The sequence below is a fragment of the Lates calcarifer genome, linkage group LG8, assembly GCF_001640805.2.
Source record: "Lates calcarifer isolate ASB-BC8 linkage group LG8, TLL_Latcal_v3, whole genome shotgun sequence".
Taxonomy (NCBI): domain Eukaryota; kingdom Metazoa; phylum Chordata; class Actinopteri; family Centropomidae; genus Lates; species Lates calcarifer.
Genome location: NC_066840.1, coordinates 8988015 through 9004757, shown reverse-complemented (window position 1 = coordinate 9004757; position 16743 = coordinate 8988015). Strand labels below are relative to the sequence as shown.

The 16743-nt window shown below is 41.6% G+C and overlaps 2 protein-coding genes across 2 annotated transcripts in view; one reads left to right on the top strand and one right to left on the bottom strand.

The window, feature by feature from the left end:
• si:ch211-153b23.7 (uncharacterized) overlaps positions 1–16743 on the bottom strand; it is an 85170-nt gene that overhangs the window by 60840 nt on the left and 7587 nt on the right. The gene's annotated exons all lie outside the window — the stretch shown is intronic.
• Positions 6104–16743, top strand: part of LOC127142698 (FERM and PDZ domain-containing protein 4) — a 68268-nt gene continuing 57628 nt past the window's right edge. The window contains exon 1 of the mRNA XM_051072222.1: positions 6104–12905. The gene's annotated coding sequence lies outside the window, so the exon portion shown is untranslated. The remainder of the gene's footprint in view (positions 12906–16743) is intronic.

Here is a 16743-nt window from a genome sequence, read left to right as displayed (position 1 = left end):
TTCAGTGACCTTGGATTAATGTTGTCATAGTTAGTGCAACATCTGCCTTGGGGTAAATTCCACAGAAGTACTAACTAATTCAAGGATTGAAACACAGTAATAAAGGTCAAGTGTCATCACCATCTTGATGTGAGAGGAACAAAGAGCGGAGCCCTGAGGTAAACAGTGATGGTCCCAGTAGCTGGCCCAGACAGATGGCTTGAGTCAGAGGGGTTTAAATCGACTGAGGGTGTTGGAGCCTGACAGACTGCGACAGGCCAGTGAGCCTGCCTGTTGGTTTCTTACCAGAACTGTTTTGTTCCTTGTGTTGTCTTGAATATGGACAAACATGAACACAGGGAATTTAGTGTTTAAGCCAAGGTAATACATAAAACAATAGGATTGCAGTGCCAGACAGTGGAAATGATGGTGCACCAGCCAACAGACTCAAAAGAACTGGCCAACTTGGCTAACTGTTGGTTGACTGACGAGCAAATGTTTCTTCCACTTCCACTCCCTCTTTTAGCTCTGTGTGATGATTATTTGGGACTTTGCCTTTAGCAGAATAATTTCTAATTACAGAATAGATGAGCATTGATCAGATCATTAGTTACAACAGAAAAAACAAACATTGATTAGATCATTAGTTACAATAGAATGCAGCAAACTAATGTTAGCTCTAGAAAATTGCTATCTTTTGAGATAAAGCAGTTTGTGCACTGCAAAAAGCATGACTCAAAAACAAAACAATGATTAAGCAAACTATAAAATTCTGAGCGTCACTTCAGTAGAGTCTCTTCTGCACCTATTATAATGTTCTGTTTGACAGAAATGTAGGAACTAAGGACACCAAATGCTGTCATTTATCTTATTCCTGTTATTTTGACATCACAACTTAAAGGCACCCTGTGGAGTTTCATTGTACCAACCTAATGAAAATCCCACACTACATTGTTGGTATCCTGAGGCCAAATAATAGAGATGAGTATATTTCTCAAGTCATCTGCAGAGCCTTTAAATAATGTTTTCAAACAGATTACTGCCACCAAAAGTAAACATGCATTACTACTCTCTACAGTCAATTATTAATTGTGTCACGTCCCTCCTGTGCTTGTGACATGCAAGGACCAGTCCATTGAAACATGCTCTACATCGCCACCAGTGGTCAAAAACTCCATATTTTAAAGAATCAAACTTTAAGTTCTGGTGATCATAAATTAATTATCTTGTTACCTTTACTCAACAAAATGTTTTCTTGGGATCATGACTCAATTGGTAATTAATTCTAAGTTAATCTAAACATCAAATGCTGATTAGTGTCAAATGTAATGAGATGATCCGTCATGATCTCTCTGTCATTCCCACTTTGATCTGTCCACAGTGTGGCTCCACTATCAGTCTACTACCTACCTTTCATGACAGTAAAAACAATTAGGCTGAAGTTGTGACCTTGAAAAACCATTAATTTTTTATCAAGAGATAACAAAATAATTAAGTCTGGATCTTGAGATTAAAGGAGTAAAAAAAAGCACGTGGAACAATGGCTGTGCACAGGACTGCTGAGGTCACAGATATCTGGCTGAAATGAGACTTGCCTGGCTACTAACTACACGTTTGATGATCGCCTTTTTCACATGGCCAAATAAAGTCTTGAAAAATAGAACTTGATCATCACAGTTTGTGATCTCACCAGGCTTTCTCAAGTCTCTTGGAAAAAACTAGTTTATTATCTCCTCACAATGATACCCCTATATTGTGATACTGAGAAAACAAAATTTCACATATATCTTAAGTGGCAAGATAGTATTTTGATGTGGCGATTAAAGGGTTAAAGATGATGAGGCTGGTCTGAGCTCAAAGAGAATCTATATAAATATCAAAAATGCCAATTTTAAAGGAAGGTAATACATACCAACCTGTCTTTCTTATCAGATACAGTAATCCCAGTGGTATTTCAGGGGGCCACACCCGATGCAGTCTCTCACAGCTGTGCTGTTATACAGACCTCTCTAAGTATTTTTCAGACTCCTGCAGCTGATTCATTCTCTGACAGGAAGTTTAGCCTGCATTTGCCAGGCTACAGTGTGCTCCTGCAGCTCTGCAAGAGTGCCAGTTGTAATCAGTAATAAACAGACTTCCTGTTGTTTTCACCAAAGAGACAGGGTGCAAAATTCTTTTGTGCAGGTTCAAAAAGACCCTCAAATTGATGTGGGACCCATGCAGGATCCCAGGAGCCCAAGGTTCTGTACTAACATGCTTTGTGTCTATCTGTCTAATGTGCTGCTCTCTGACTGGTTGGAGTCCCAGAAGCTATTTTTAGACTCATTCCCATGATAATAACAGCCGAGTCCTTGATCTGCCTGGCCAAAGACCTATGGGAAAAGACAGCTCGTATTGTCTGTTAAAAATGGACAGCGTGGATTGACTCTATCTGTTCAAAAGGACAGCACCCTCAGCCATATGCTTTTATCGTTTTAGTGCAGCACAATTGGTTTAACCTTAAACAGAATCACACACATGCACGCACGCACGCACACACACCACTGCATGATTGTTCTTTCTGACTTGCTGGGATCTGGTGGATAACTGTGAAGGCTTGGACAAAACCTAGTGGGAAACACCCTCCCTCAGCACAACACAAACAATTTTTTTTTTCTTTGTAGGTTCCTTCTGTGCCCTCACCATAAACAATAAAGGCTGAAAATAAAGGTCTGGTGAAAATACCCTGTGAGATTACAGGTGTGGACCATACACAACTGAAATCCATCAGAAACAGGTTATAAAGAAGGCAAGTAACATTTTCAGCCTCCCAGGGTATCCCCTCTGTTGTCGAATCAATCTGCCCAGATAACATACAGTATGTCCAGATGGCAGGGTATATGTATGTTGTGGTCAAGTGGTACATGTGTTGTTGTGCTTTTAATGTATGTTGTTGTTATTGCAAATTCTGCCTGTGAACTAAATCCCAGTCACCAAATTAAAGAATAATGAGCTAATTTGAATTTAACCAAACACAACTGATTTGAACCAAACTAATTTGAACTGAATTTAATTGACTCGATTAAAGTGAACACAGCTGCACTGGGAGGAAAAAAAATGACAACAAATGAGACAGCACTATTTCTGAAAATTAACTAAAAAGATGTGATCATGATCTATGAATGAAGAGACATCCATTTGTATTTGGATGTATAAGTGCTTTGTCATTATAACGAGTTGGTATCTTTTTTATTTTCAGGACATGAACCAAATTTGTATCCTTATATGTGTCTTTGATCCAAGAGTGAAATAAATCAATCAATTCGTGAAAATCTAATTTAATATGCTGCTATTATGTATTGACCTTCTGCAGTGAAAATGTCAACGCAAAATAATCGATAATAAACTGTTCAGTTACTGTGGGTGTTAACAACTTCTGATGGCAGTTCCCATCACGCATTTAGCGACATAAAAGACTCGGAGTATGCGAGCTCCAGTTTGCCATTTAATAACCTAAGTGCAAAATTTCCCTCGGAAATGAGGGGAAAATAAATGGGCTTTTTGAAGTGCAGAATTACATTATATGAAAAGAGGTGAAAATCAGAGAGCCCTTCATACTTTATATTTCTTTTACACATGTTCTCCTTTACATCTAGAGTGGGGGGGGCTGTTGGCTGTGTTGTTTTTCTTGTCTTTTCTGTCTGTATGTTCTCACTTGAGGCTTTGTCTTCACATAATCAAACCAGTCAGTCAATATGTCATTAGGCAGTACAGCTGGGTGTCATGTCGGTTCAGCCTAAGGTCAATGTGGATATTAACTGTCTCATTTCTCTTTCTGTTTTCATTGCTCAGCCACTCATGAAATCCAATAGATGCACTGAACTGTCACTGCCGGACTGTGTAACACCTGACCCCTGAAAATGATGAGGAGGATGAGGAAGATTGACACGTGTGTACATAAATCTGCAGTGCAAATTTGACCGATGAAGGAGAATGATGAAGCCATTATCTTGCAGGGAGGCGTGTGTGTGTGTGTGTGTGTGTGTGTGTGTCTATGTGTGTACAGTATGTAGTGTATATGGGTTATACGCACAGTTGTAAACCGCAGGGAGGGGTTAAAGGGTTAATTGACTGTTAAGCCTCCATGCTGTAGAGATCAAAGACTTTCAAGTCTTACGATCACAATCAGCACCTTCTCCATACAAGCCGCTGCTAGATCCTCTCTGGCAAGGTCACCGCTGACAGGACTTTGGATTAGTTAGGATTTCTTGTGCATATCTGCGTGTGTACCTGTGTGTCTCAGATCAGTGTCACTGTGTGTCAAACTAAACAGATGCTGTGATCTCTTGAGCGTAAAGGCATCCTGGTCACGGAGATTATGTTTTTTTGTTTTGTTTCGTTTCGTTTTGGTTTTTTGTAACTCACAGTTGTCTTGGTGAAGCCCTGAGTAAATTTGAATTTGATTTATTGGAAGAAAAAAATAAACAATGAAAATATATGTGTTAATGCTTGCTTATGTGTCAATAACCAAAAGTACAACTTTGTAAGAAGATTACGGCCTGAAAATTATAGTGTAAATATTTTGTATTTGCTGACAGGAGAACCTGGTAGACACAGGGGAAGAAATATAGAAAGTAAGCAGGAAACAAATTTGTTCTTATGGAAGACCTAGAAATAAATTACACTTGTAAGTACTCATTAAATGACATGTACATATTTTATAATAATGGGATACACAAAGGGCACCAGGTTTAGTCCTCCTCTCACAATATTTATGTCATGAAAAGGAGCCAAACCAAATAAGGGAATTGAAAAAATATTATATCATTCTGAGGTAAAATATGCTATGTTGACTTTCAGTGTGTTAGCTACAGAATTATTTCACTGATCCTCAATAATACCAGCATCTCCCAAAATACCATTGAGGTATCTATCAGAGTTATCAAGCTGCTTCGCTTCACAGCCACAAATCTTCAAGATCTTCAGATATTCCACTTTCTGTTTACACTGACATCTGTTATGCAATTGATTTAGATAAACTGTGCTTAGTAATGCTATATAATACAACAAGGATTCCTAACGGTAACTTTGTAATTTCTGTAAAAAAAATGGTTAAAGGCCACATTTTTTTATTTTTCCTATGGTAGTGTAATGTCAATAAAACGTTACATACATCACCTCAGTTGGAATTATTCATACATGCTTAATATACTGTATGAAGAAAAAATGTACATGCACCTTTCTTTATTCTGTCTGTTGTCCAATAGAGTAGTAGCCATGCATCTGCCTCCCTGTTATTTTATTATCATTTCAAAAACATACACATAAATATTTTATAGCTATAGCTATAACGGTACACCATTCCCACAGGCTTAGTTTAGTGTTTTCTACCCAAGCAACATTAATAATGTAGGCTACACTATATCAGCATTAAATATCATGCCATAATTAAAAATGTTATACATTGTAATTCCCCAAAGTAATTTTTTGTGAGTATATCATAATTTTAGAATAATATAATAAGTAATTTTATTGCAACGTCAATACTCTTACACTATATTCCCTATTATCTTGTTACCTAGTAAAAATATTATAGTACAATGTGATTATGAAAAAGCTTTCAGTCAAATTTATTGTAATGTCATTCTTAAACACCAAGTTGTAATCTTCCTATCCCCTAAGCTTTTGTCTTCTTCCCCTGTACTTGCATATTTGTCTCAGCAAGTGTTCTTTTGATACCACATATATATTAAAAATTAAATTGTTATATTCAGACTGTAATCTTAAGCATTACTTAACATTTGCATTCTTCTCTTACATCTCTCTTACTTTTCTTGTCTGACTCAGTAAACCCTGCTAACTGCTCAAACTTGTGTCAACTTGATGATGCCATCTGTACACGTGCAGGTGTGCGTTTGTGAGATTTGATTATTACCTTAATCAGCAACCCCAAATTGCTAGATAAAGGCTGCCTGTTCTGCTCCATTTGTGAGCAGGTTTCATTTACAAAAATGAAGAAAACCGAAGAGCAAAACTTCAACTTCACAGTGTGGCCCCTTGTCCAACTGTTGGAAATCATCAGACTGAAACAGAACAAATTAAGCAGTGTCTGTAGTTTTATTAGTCGACCTGAGAAAACGAGAAAATGTCACTGCAGCTGTCAACATGTGTCATCACAGGGCCACAGTGTGACTGAAATAAAGAAGGAATGGTTTGACATGAAGTTAAAAACTGCAACAAAAACGCCCTGTGATGTAATGTAATGTAAACTGGTTACAATGGACAGCAACCAGCAGAGAATTTTCCTGCAAGTATTAAGCTTATCATGACAACACTACACAATAAAATTTTGCTTCATTTCTTATGAACGTGGCAAGAAGAGGAAGCCCACCCCAACTGATCAAGGTTCATATCATCTTGGACCTGTGCTTATCTGTCCTTACACCCCAAATTTCACAAATAACTTTTATTAGATCATCAGTTCAAAATAAAGGCAGTTACTGATAGCGATTTCTGAAAAGGTTTGTCTCAGATGAGTGCCTGGATTGAAGCTGGGGTATGACCTCAACTCACCCTAGAGTTGTTGCCCCCCAAAAGTTTGAGAAACTCTGCTCTAACTAAAAATATCTATCTGCTCTGTTCTGCTGTTACAGAGACCTTCACTTGCAGTATCTTTAGCAGGAGTTCATCCCCATTGTTAATGAATGGAAACAATGTGTCAGTGAAAGTGTGTGAAGGTGTGTATATGTGTGTTAGTACCTCGACAACCTGGCTGTGAGTCCCCAGGAGAAAAGCCCTTGAAGCCTATAAGACAGTGAAGTAGTGTCAGGGTTTTCAGGGAGCTGCTGTCTCTCTCCATATCTCACACTGGTCAGATGTAGACCAGCAGAATTTGGGTCCAGAATCACAGGATTACAGCAGGCGGCCATCTCCTTAATCTTGTTCCAGATGTGTTTGGACACATCTATCAGAGCTCCAAAGAGCGGATATGGGTCGTCCTGCGGGGGTTGCTGCTTGGCTCTCTCCTCTACAGCCTTATAGTTGTTCAGAAATGAGATGTCTTTAGTGCTCAACTTAACTCTCTATTCCTTCATCATTATTCTGCTCCCCTTCCTCCCTAAAGGGAGCTATCCTGGCCTCTTCTTCCTTTCTGGAAACTGGTGAAGCTTCTTAAACTGCTCCTTAATCTGTCTCTCTGTGTTTTGGGCCCATACCTTGTGTGTTCTGGCGGTTGATCAAACTTGTTGAATCTCTGCAGATGAGACGCACTGGCTGACAATGGTCCAGACAGAGGAGTTTCTCAGAATGCAGAAGGCTGCAGAGGTCATGAAAGCTGCATACAGATTCCTTAATGCCAAGGCTGTTTCTCTCTTTGAAAATCGTCTCTTACAATGGGAACACTCACATGTTTCTTCCTCCACCAGCTCTGCCAACAGTATTTTCAAAAGCTGTGGCTACTTGATGGGGGGACAGGATCCTCAAAGATTTCACAGCAGACAGAAAATTAGAGATTCTCCTCTGGTGGGGAAGCCATGTTCTTTTTGAGTAAAAGTGAAAACATAGCACAGTACAGTCATTGCTCCCTCCTCTTGAAATTTCACTGAAATATACTTTTACTGAGGGTTTTTTGTAACCCCACAACCAATGTGTTGTAGGTCAGCAGGTTCAAGTAACAATGTTGTAGTTTTCCAGTTTTCTCTCCTGTAGCTGCCCTCACTCTGAGGAGGTTGTGAGTTTGGTGTGAAAGTGAATCTGATTGTCTTTTTTCCATCAGTTACAAACATTTAAATCTACCATTTTAAAACTGCAGTTCTATTTCAAACTCCCTCCCCTTATTGTGAAACACACTGGAGCTGTTGGCTCCATGTGGATTTACAACATTGACTTTAAGTCCTTAAATCGTTTCCCCAAGAAGCTTGATAACAGCAGTATTCATTTTTATGGCTGATTTTGTGTTTTTGTCATGTTGTTAACATGCTGATAAACTGGAGCTTAGATTCTTCAGTATAGCTGGCTGGCTACTATGCAGGGGACTGGATGCAACTCAACCTTTTTAAATCTGGCACAGGGAAGTTTGACAGACGTTCACCCAGCATGGATGTCAAAGTTGATATGCATGCTTTCCTCACTGGTGACGGAAGCCAGTTCTCTCAGTTGGGTAAGACAGATGGAGGTTCACATCAAAACAACAGATTATGCTGCTGTTAAACAGAGACTTAAAAATGTTGTTTGGATTGGGACAGTTCATGGAACTCAGAGCCAGCCTTTCTGCTCATGGGCATGCTCCTGGTGAGAGCCTGGACCAGCTGACTCAGCTGGACAAGGTCCTGAACTACAGGGGTGTGAGGAAAGGTTCTGACTGACCTGGATCTGGTCTTAAGAAGTGCTGTAAACAGAGTGCCAGTGATTTAAGGGAGACTTTGCCTATTTTGGTGCAGTACAAGAATGCCAAGGAAACTCTGCAGAGAGTGCATATGTGAGCAACCATCTGGCTATGCTGTCTGTGTCAGTTACCACTGGCCTTCATAGGACTGTTGACAAGCTATCAGAGGAGATGTACTTTATGAGGACAGAGATGAAATAAAAGTATGATGAGAACCAGCTACTGAGGGCCTGAAACCCTGAAAATAGGGAGCAGGGGTTCCTCTCACTCTGGGTAAGATGCTATGGCTACAATTGCATGAGATGCCAGTCGGGGGGGAAATTAGCCATCAAGAGCTGGGCTAATTTCCTGTTTCCAAGCCACCTGGAGTCAAGAGCCTGTGTCTCAGGTGGCATGTCCAATGAGGAGATTTGGCTAAGAGGAGCTTTGTGCATTTCCTGTCACAGCAGCAGGATACTGCCAGAGACACATCAGCAAGTCTTTTAGTGGTAAGGGTTGAGGCCCACATCCCTGCCTCTCTGACAAAAGGTATCTGACACTGTAACATTTTGGAGAGCACCACTGGATGGTGATAGCACATCTCACGTCGTGGACCCTACTTTGACCATGCAATTGGAACAAGTGCAAAGTGGTAGGTCTTGGGTGCAAGGACTACCACCTGTACCTGCTATTTTGGGTGCAAAATGCAAAAGTGGTGGGTGAAGTGGATCAGAGGATGTGATGACTAATTAATTTTCTCTCAGCTGAACCAATCACAGTGAAGCTTGACAACAAGAGCTCTACAAATGGATAAATGCTTTTCCAGGAAATCATATTGTCTTTTGGTGTCGCAATGTGAGCACACAGCCCCACTGACCATAGCTTCATAAATGGTCACATCATGTTGTAGTGAATATGACAACAGCATCTGGATTCAAGGAATAAAACATGAAATGCCACTTTTGCTAAAAAGAAAGAGAGAAATGGCACATGATTGATGAGCCACGGTATCTCCCACAGAAACAGAGAGAATACAGAGTTGAAACTCACCTCTCTGATACATGTAGAGGTGTGTGTGGTTAGCCTGGTGTCATTTGCACATGATTTAATCAAGGTAAGCAGACATCTGTGCCTAATGGCACTGCACTCTGATGTGGCACTTCTCGAATCAGAGGCTGCAGATTTATTGATATACTGTATCTGATATGATGCCTTCAGATGGCTGCAGGAATTTAATGAACCGAATGGGAAGCTTTTCCAACAGTCTAAAGCAGCTGTGGACAAAGATACTGTGAGAACTTTAATTCTTAGATCAATGCTGACTTATTTGCTGCCATTCCAGCTTTTATCATGTTAGACATAAAACTTTGATGCTGTTTCTATCGATTGAAGCATGTTTGATTAAAATAATTTATTCACATTTCTCAACATTATTCTGTTATTGCTGCACATTTTCTGCAAATATTTGGTTTGCTCTGTTTGATATTATCACCAAAATGGCAAAACACAGTGCTGAGACATCTATCCTCAGCTCAAGTCTAAGACCCAACTTCCACCAAAGTTGGCTGCCTTTTGTGTGCAGCACTGGGCACAAAGTACAACCCAGACGGCCAAAGTAAGTTTCATGGTAGGGAAATACCAAAATGTCAGAGTGCTGATTGTGTGGGCCATTTCACTGCCATGAAAATAGGGCCCCAAATGTACAAAGGGTGATGGAGGTACTAAGGTTTCCATACTAGCAGACTCTGTGTCATTGATTAAACTTCAGAATATAACTGCCGATGACATACCACCTTTTGCTTATGACTTATTAAAAAGTGTGAAACCCTTGTGTATTTGGCACTCTGTAATGTTGAAGGAAGACCAACACAGAAGGGGTTTGTTCACAACTTGGAATCCCAAACGTCCCTCTAGCTTGCATGATCCTGCTTAGAGTTGCTGAAGACTGTGACTGCTGTAATGCATCTGTATGTGCGAGAAAGGGTGATATGTGTGTGTGAAAGTAGGTACCAGTGCATTTGTAATCCAGAGGTCTGCCAGGAGCGCAGGAGCGAGAGGGAATTACCATCTGCTAGTTCTCTGCCAACATCCAACGCAGTGCTAACCGTCTTCCTCATGCATAATTACCCCCACACACAGTCCACAAGGCTGATTCTACTCCACGAGATTGCCTCAGTCGCTGCCTTGGCTCACTCCTAAAGCCTGATTTAGCAGCAGATTACAGAGTTAGATTAGCACAGCCGAGCACCAGGACATTTTTTTCAAAAGTAGACCCCAGGTCAGTGCAGAACTGTTTCCCTGAAGGGTCAGGTCTGGATTCAGTAAGGCTACACTAAGCCCTGCTGTGGGATGAATTACAAAGGGCACATTATGAATGAATTTTAAACTGCTGTTAATCAGTTCCTTTAAATCCATGACTTCCTTTTCATATTTTGCGTAATTTGAATTTGCTGCAGCAGGTTCAGAATTCATTATTTTGGGTTGCGATTGGTCATGCACTTATATTTGAGAGCATCGGTGCATGCAATACAGTAGAGAGCATAGACAGACAGTTGGTGTGGTGTGTTATGGTGCACTATAGCAGAGTTACAGTCTCTTTAGACAGTCTTTTCAGTCCAGTCACATAATGCTGCAAGCATGGCTGTCTGAAGGCCCAAACATCCTGCCACCAGAGTCTTTCCACCGCTTACAACAAGCATGTCTCTCTGTCTAGACATTTTCAGTTTGCAGAGATGCTGGGAGATTGTTGATAACCTTTTCTGACAGGGTTAACCTCTGTTTTTCCTTTCTTTTTTGGGGGGGTGGGGTGGGGGTGCTGTTTCTACACAAGTCCTTGTTCCAAGCTGGACAGAGGCTTGCTTAATTCAAAGCCAGACACAGGCAGAGAAGAAGGCATTCTGCCCAAGACAGAGGTATAACTACAGAGGATGCAAAGATAAAGAGAGACTTATTTAAGAAAGAAAAAAGAAAAAGAGACTAAATGAAGAGGTTGTTTAGTATGCTCCTCCCGTGCTTTGTAAATGTCCCTGTTTTTTTTATCAGATGGGAAAATGTGTTAGCACCTGCATTTCTCCCTCTCTCATTCCCTCTCTCTCTCTCTGTTTCTTTCCCTCTGTCTATTTCAAAAGCCTTTCTTCCTGTCTCCAGATCTTCATTCTTCTCCGTTTTATCCCTCTCTGCCTCACTCTTTAATTCTTGAGGCAGTCAAAGCAGAACAGACAGCATGCTTGGAGAACAAAACAGAGCGCACTGTCAGTGAAACTGAGTCTCAACATTTCACCTCTTGTCTTCCTCATTTTCTTTCCTCTCCCCTCGTGCTTCTCTCTGGCCAACCTGCCTTTTAGTCCTTTTTGGGGGCGGGTGTCTCATTGCAGGGACGTTGATATTTATTCTCCTCTCCTCTCTTTTCCTCTTCTCTCCTCTCCAGAGGATCCTCTGCAGTGTCGAAGTGTGATATATCATTCCCCTGGGCATTCAGGGAGGCAGGTAGCCTGTTATGGGTGTAGGTTCTCAGGGCTGATGATACACTGTTAGCCCGAGGTGATCCTCTGCTGCTATTTAGGTGTTCCTCTCCTCCGTGTATGTTTGGCTGTGTGTGTGTTTACATTGTGTATGTGTGTAGATAGCGGGCTATAAAGTTCCCAGCCAGTAATTTCATGTTTATGTTTATTAGCATACAAAAGACTTACAAGAGTGGATTTGCACACTGTAAACATGCAAGATACGCAAGGCACAGGAAACATGCCTACTCTGCCTGTGTGTACATCTCTGTGTCTTTGTTTGTCTCACACACACACACACACACACACACAGAGAGAGAGAGAGAGAGGGAGAGAGAGAGAGATGCATATGGGTATGGATGACTCATTAACTCAGCCACTGCCATGCATCCCTGATTGACAGGTACCGATAGATGGAGCAGGAGGGAGCCTTTCCTATACCCTCCCCCGCTGTCTCACACACCCCTCTCTCTCTCCCTCTCCCTCTTTTTCTCCATCTCCCTCTCACTCTGCCTCAGCATCTCGGAGCCACCGGCAGCATCAACAGTGAGAGAAGAGACTGAGTTTCCACACACGGTCTCAGAGTGGAGCACACACACACACACACACACACACAAAAAAAAAAAAAACACACACACACACACACACACACACACACACTAACACACATGCACAGGGAGAAAACGGGAGGTGGACAGAGGCTCCAGCTGTAGCATGTCCACTGGCTGCAGTCAGACATGTAGGAGGAGGAGGTGTTCTGCTCGCCGTTCCATGTCCGCTTCAGTCTTCTAAGCACCTCCCACCCCCCCACCTCTTGAATGCTCGCTCTCTGGCTCTGCGGTTGCTGAGGGGCTGGCTGGAATGACCCGGGAGAGCAGGAGACACAAGGAGATGCGCTAGACGGGGCTGCTGGCTGGGAGGACTCTCCGATCCTTGATCCCTCTTTTTCTCCAGGCTGACAGACACAAGGCAGAGCTCTGATCTGCCCCACAGATGCATGCCCATATAGGAGGGCATGGCTGTGTAGACCGAGGGTCTTCATCAAGCACAGCCACAGCGAGAAGGACCACCAGAGAGACACGCAGGTAAGAGGCAGCACAGCTGGGACTGCTCTGCCGGATTTCCATCTGTATTGATCTGCGCAGATGTAAAGGAATCAGCTGTGTGTCACCTGAGATATAGATTACTTCCTTTCTTTCTCATTTGTGTCAATCTATTGGTTTGATTATTTGCTGAATGTTTTACTGTGTGCGCCCTGTTTGTCTGCTGTGCTGCTGTGCTGCATGGCCATTGATTAGAGAAGAGATGGGTCTGTGGATGTGCGCTGTGGCAGCATGATAATGGAATATGTCTCCTGGAGGATATGGTCCGATATCCATCAGGCGTCTGGGGAATGTCAGCAGGAATAAAGAGGGTACAACAGGGAGGCAGCAGGAGGGAGGAAAAAAGGAAAGAGAGACAGGGAGAGAGACTGAAAGTCCATGGCATTTCATACAATTCATGTGAGTGCCATATCCTGTGGGCTTCTGCTGTTTTTTTCGGGGGGGGGTTTGACCATTTGGCTTTGCTTTTCCTCAGTGCTTCATTTGTGATTCATATATTGATTCCACACTCCACATTTGGCCAGTTTTTTTCAATTAAAGTCTAAAGGCTGCATTTCACTGCACAGCACAGTAGCCGAGGGCGCTCATGTTGAAGAAATGCCATTGAGGAGTTTGCAGAAAGGGTGCTTACTGTACTGTAGCTGGAGAGCAGGAAGAGCCCATAGGTGCTAGTGAGCCTGGGGACAGGGAAGGGAACTGCATAATTAGACTGAACAGTTGCCACACTGAGAAAACACATGTTGGAGAAGTTCATACAGAGGATATGAGTGAAAATCAATGCCGACAGTCATAATGTGAAAGATGTAACATTGCTGTGGCAGCTATGAGACTTCTTCTGTGTCTGCGCCTGCAGAAAATGGAAAAGGTCAGTGTACAGCCTCTGCCAATGGATCTTTCCCCTCAACCCTCCACTAATACTCTAAAGTCATATTACATGACTCTAAAATGGTTATAGTTCTTTTCTTGCTCTGTGGATGTCAATGAGGGAGAGCAGCAGCCCCAAAGTACATTTCAGAGATTGGCCCAGGGTGGATGTGCTTATTCAGAGGTGCCTGTGGCTGAGAGAGATGAGCTGTCCGGTGCCGTTGCGCGGAGCATACATCACCCACATGCAGGGCCGCGGACCCAGGAGGAATCAACAGAAAAGAAAGCCATTACTTAGATGACCAGGCTTCTCTGATCTCATCATGTGGCTGGGCAAGTTATGGAAACATTGGGCAAGGGGTGAGTGGAGGGAATGAGACAGGTAGAGCCGGCAGTCAGACGAGGAGGGAGCTCTCTCTTCAATGCCATGATTAATTCGAGGGGCGGTGCACTCAACATATGCCAAAAAATATCAATATTTTCCATTATACGGCATGTTTCAGAGTGGAAGGTGGCTGATTTAGAGGTTGATTTTGAAAGCCATATTGCAGCATCTATCTAGGTGCCACTCAGCTCGACATTGGTTAGGCTGGGGTTTGATGGAGTGGATGTCTGAGGTTGATTAGGTGTTCTTTTGCAGAAAATGAACGCGTAGGTTGTCTGTGGGAGTTTTCTATGCAAATAAATATATACACAGGCATCACTTGAGAAGAAAGAGAGTCATCAGATGACTTTTGCTTCAGAAATTACATTCAATTATTGATACTCTGTGTTTTCTAAATGTATGAAATATGATCAAAAGCACAGAGTCACCCTGAAATCGTCTCTATGATCTTGCTGTACATTGTGCTTTCACACACAGCAGCTATTTTATCTTCTCTGTCAACTTCTGCTTAGTCATTAGAGAGAGCAGAACAGCCCCAAGGTTGTGTGGTAGAACAAATTAATGCCACTTGTGGTGCAGCCTTTGCCCAAGTGCACAAACAGATACCAACCTCTCATAATATGTCCCGCTGAGACGTCCTGCATAACAGGACTACAACTGACAAATACCAAGCCTGGACATGCTTTCAAAATCTAGTCAGCATCAAAGTGGCAATGTCTGATGCACATGTAAGGAGAGGCAGTTGGCACAGTCTGACAGCTGTGCAGAGGCACATAAAAGCAAATTATAAAAACAGACCTGGCACTCGATAAAACCTACAGATTACACCAATTACAGTGAAGGGCATTTAAATAAGGGCAAACAACACGCATTATTTCAGTCTCACAAACACTTTATGCTGGTAGTTAAACAGGAGTGGATAGCCCTGTTGCAAGACACGTGAGCGCTCTGAGAGATACACATGAATGCACACACTGAACTGTTCTCCCCTACTGAAGTTGATTTTAAGTGTAAGCACTGATCTCCATCTTCAGTCTTGTTAGGCTAAGTGATTTCTGTCCAGCTTTTTAAAACACTGCAGGACTTAAAACACACAATGTGGGGTGGAGCTAAGGGAGGAGGCTTATTTATTTATTATTATTATCAACAAATTTCATTTCAAGACCGAACCCACCAATAAAATAGATCCTGGAAACCTGCACTGTCTGTGCAGCCACACTCTGATGTAACTTAATCCTCACGCCATTAAACTCTAATGTTGCATTTGGGTGATATATGTTTGCTGTAATTACATCGAGCATAGGCAGTATAGTTTATTGCTTTCAGCAGTGCAAAATGAAACCACATCTCTGTGTAGGCTAAATGATGTCTGCTGCAGAGATCAAAAAATGCAGCCAGGAGTTATTTCAGGGTAACCTACATTGACCATGTTAATGAGGGACCATGTCAGTCAATGCAACTGGTATCTTTAATGTGCTTTTAAAGAAGTTCAGTGGCATGCAGCTGCAGGCTGTGGCTACACAAATGATACTCATTAGCAGAATTTACAGTTTAGTAAATTCATTGTTAGTTTTGGTCAAAATAATACCAGTTATTATCAATAATAATAAAAAAATTCTTTATAATGTTTCGGTCTAAAACTGGGTGTTGGAAGCTTTACAATATATAAAATGAGACCATGTAAATTTGTCATTTGTATACTGTTTATACTGTCATTTTTATCCTTTTAATCTCTGTTCACACTGTCTTAAACCAATGGAGGCAATGTTACAAATCAGTGACCTGTTGGCCTTATGGTTATATTGGATTAACATGTTGGTTGCATCAGTGTGATGAAGCATCTTCATATGACAGGTATCTAGTTTACTGGATAAGCCCAAAAACATACACTCAGTGGCCATTTTATTCAGTACACATGTACAACTTAATGCAATTCAATGCAACTGCTCTGACACACTTATTATAATGTAGTCCAGTATAACACCATCACTAACTATAACTGAATTAACACTGACAGTGTCCAGTGCCCTCAACATTCCAAGCATCAGGCAGGTTGTATCAATTTTCATTAAATACAGTCATACACAGTACACACAGAGTGTACATTCCTGTTACATTCAGGCTTTTTCGTTTTTAAACAGATCTGAAATCTGATGGTTATAAAGAAGATGCCTTTTTGTCAGCTCTGAAAACCAAAGGCTAAATCCAATCAGTGATCCAACAATTCTATTCAGTTTCCATGGAGAGCTTTTATATTTGTAAAAAAAAAAAAAAAAGACAGAAAAAAGCAGTCTTTAGATAGATAGATAGATATTAATATAATGTAGTCAGGAACAGCACCATTCTATCTACCTAGATAGAGAGATAGAATCCCTCCCACTCATCTTCAATTTAGCAGCACAGCACATGAGCAAAAAGAGTAGCCACTCAGAAAACCGTAAAATAAATCTCTCTCTCTTTCATCTGCTCACTCGCTTCCTCTTGTGGTCACCCATGACAACCAGCTGTTTTTGCTGCTGTATCCGAGGGCCAAGCTGGCCAAGCTGGAGGCTACACCTCAGATGCACATGG